We start from the raw sequence: 3,602 nt of genomic DNA on the forward strand, positions 1-3,602 counted from the left end.
ATCCCCGGCTCCTCCTGCCACGTATCGAAGTATCCTTGGGCAAGATACTGAATGTGTGTGAATATGTATGAATGAGTTAGTTTCTGTTCGATGGGCTTTGCCATCGCTGATGCTGTGAAAGAGTGAATGTGGCACACGGAAAGTGGTTTGAAGACTAGAAAGGCGCTATACGAGTACAGGTCCATTTGCCATTTACCATTTACCCTGGTAGAAGTGAAGACCAACCAGAATCTTTAATTGACAAAAATGACAATATTGAAATTCTGCTAGATTAGAACATAACCCCATACAGGTCTATGTACTGACAACACTCATTCATCCATGGTCAATCATGAACCAACTGAACGTGAATGTCTATGGCTGTAATAAACTGAGCTGGGATTAGCTATTAACTAAAATGTACCATAACTGGCAATATCGGCCATGTATTTAACTGTGTTAAACACAGTGCCTTACTTATGTAACGACCCACTGTGACAAACCGTACTCATAAGTAAACAAAAGGCTAAAGGCCAGCATGTACTGCAGACACAAATCTGGTTAGTTTGTGGGGGAAACAGTGCAGCTGGCAACAGATCCCTGGCTGAACGGGTTGAATTCTTCATACTCCATGCATCACTATATAGTTGGTCTTACTTAGCTGGTCTTAAATGCCTCAACTGTCAGTGATGCCTTGCACCGTCTCCATTTCCTTTTTGCTGCTTCATTTGTCTTTGTTTCCATCTCCGTGCTAACACCTGCTACTTAACTCTTAATGAACAGTTTGAGGCTCAGCTTGCCGAGCTCTTTTTTTTTTGGGCCAGAACCGTCTGCCTCAATACCTTGGTGCAGTGGGCAGACAGTGGTTTCAGGAGCATGGTTGGACTGTGGTTTTTAGGGTTTTTACAGGTTAGGGTTAGGATTAGGGGTGAGGAAATGACAAAACACTACAAGTACATTGTTAATAGCTTTATCTTGACAGAGCAAAAGTGAAAATAGTGCTCCTTTTTCTGTTAGGGTTAGGGTTAGGGTTGAATCAAAAATGAACTTATTACTACAACAGTAATACAGTATATTAAACTTTTCTTTAATACATTGCTAATGTCAGTCTGTCAGTGGAGGTTCTATCCTTCCATCCAAATATTGTTGGGCCTGAGCAAGATAACTCCACAGAGACTGTGATTGTTGTCATGCAACTGGATGTGGATATTCATGATTCAAGTTCAAGGCACTGCTTGACCCGCCTTCTAGTGTCGGAAGATAGGTCATTTGTCAAACTTTTTCGGCTTCATGTGCCACTGAGCAGCTTCCATGGGAATTAACAGAGCCCCCAACGCTGTATCCAGTTCTTCTTAATACATGCATGCTCCATAGCCCTGGTACTATCACTAGGACAAACATTTTACATTTTGCCCAGCTTCTGGTAAGGCTGCAAAATGCAGAATACAAAAATCACCACTGTTTTTGTTCCCTCCAACCTTTTTGTATACTGTTGTATATCTCTGCTGAGTCATGAAGCTGAGCTATATTTGAGATGATTATCAATAACAGCAAGATATGTTCTTCCTGGACCGTATGTAGATTTTTACAGGGCGGTTACACTGAAGGGGAAGAGTGGTGAGCGGTTACAGAAAAAGGGAACTGCAGTGTTTGCTGCCTTTTAGAGCCAGTCAGCAGTGCATGTTGGAAACTGCTCTTTCTACTTCCTTGTCACATGAAAATATCAGGCATCAATTACCCACCGGCGTATCCAATCAAAAAAAGATGCCAATGCTTCCTGATTTAAATACAGGGGAGTGTAAATACATAAGATATCAATTATATGTTCATATCTGGTGCAAGGCCAAATGTGTCACATCAAAACTGTGCATTAAATGAATAATTTCTGAGAGGGTGCAAAAGCTCTCAGTTGCCAAATGAGTCATAAAGGCAGAGATGTTGAGCACAGGATTATTTCATCTTCTTCACAGCGTAGGCGTGAAAATGAAAGTACACATGTGGGCTGCTAGACGCCCACAAAGTTTCCATAGAGGAAAACTGACATGATTAACATCACCTTTATGGAATACAGTGAATCCTTTCAATGTTTCTGATGTTTTGCATTGCAGGAAAAGCAAAAGCAGCATGATGCTATTGGAACTATAAACCACAGCAAAGGGAGCTTCAGTGACTCAGATGTTGAGCTCATCCATAGACTCAGGGCTGTCCTAGATACTAGTTTCCCATGGTCCTAATGTGGGGATATTATCACTCTCCTCACATCTCTTCCTGTTGTCACACAACATTGTGATGACGCCACTGCCCATAGTAACCCAAAAACCATTGAGTAGTCAGTACTGGACCACTGGATTTGATTTCACCTGTTTGACGGTTACAGATGTAGCTGAGGACTTTCCCTCCCCAGGGAGCTCCTCCATGGTCATCTGTGTTTCCTTACACTTCCATTCCCTCCTTTCAGCTGGGAGGCTGGACTGACATCACTTTGCCCAAGGCGGCTACAGGAAAGCGTAAATTGGATCAGGCTTGTCAGGTTTCAGGGAAAGTGAAGCTCGGTTTTGCCGCGTGAGTCATGCTCAGGATGGGAATGTTGCAGAAATTCACTACTGTGGGAAGGCAGCCAAATCAAACAGAAATGAAGAGGTAGGATCAAAACAAAAAGCACTTGTCGATACGAATATAACCCAACATACAGTGTTTACTACTGGGTTTCTACAGCAATTAGGAACATGCTTTTTCATCCAAATACAAAAAAAGACCAGATTTCTTTCTCTCAGTAGTAGCTTTGCTCATGCTTTCCACTTAAACCCAAAGCAATCAGAAAGATCATGAAGTTTCACTTTCAAGAGGCTTCATTTATAACCATTACATATGCACAAAATTAGGCTTAAGGTGTAAAACCCCCCACAGAGAGGCAGGGATTTATAAAGACAAATTGTGTGCACTTGTTGGGAAACTCTCACTTACAGTATGGTAAATACTTTAGAGACTGGGAGAATTGCCAGCACAGATGGCAATGACGCAGGAGCGGAGCTATAATATTTAATTTGATAGTGAAATTTTGGGGAGGCCCAGACTGAGGCACACACATAGGGAAGGGGGGCACATTTGTAAAAAAGTAAAAGGTGCTTGGTATAAATTTAAAGCCCTGATTCTAGGCAGAATGTACTATGTACATTATTATTGTTAAAGGTCCAGTGGGTAACATTTATTGTCAGAAATGGAATATAATATTCATAGGGGTGTTTTCATTAGTGTGTAATCACCTGAGTATAGGAACTGTTTGTTTTTATAACCATAGAATGAGCTGTTTTTATCTACAGAATGGCGAACCAAATACTGGCTGTAGATGGGGCCTTTCGTAGTTTCTCCTACACACTCCACAGCCCGTTCTCATTCCCAGGTCGTCAAATACAGACACCAGCAGTGTTCAGTTGGTTGCAATCTGAAACTTCACAGTCAGATTTCACTAAATCGGCTGTGGCTCAGAGGCAGAGTGGGTCGTCCACTAATCGGAAGGTTGTTGGTTTTGCTCCTCCTGTCACATTTCGAAGTAGCCTTGAGCTGATACTGAACCCCAAACTGCTCCAGATGTTGTGAATGCAGAGTCGGCGCCAGAGCAGATC

Source organism: Morone saxatilis, unplaced genomic scaffold (assembly GCF_004916995.1).
Source record: "Morone saxatilis isolate NCDOM2014 unplaced genomic scaffold, NCSU_SB_2.0 Contig3, whole genome shotgun sequence".
Taxonomy (NCBI): domain Eukaryota; kingdom Metazoa; phylum Chordata; class Actinopteri; family Moronidae; genus Morone; species Morone saxatilis.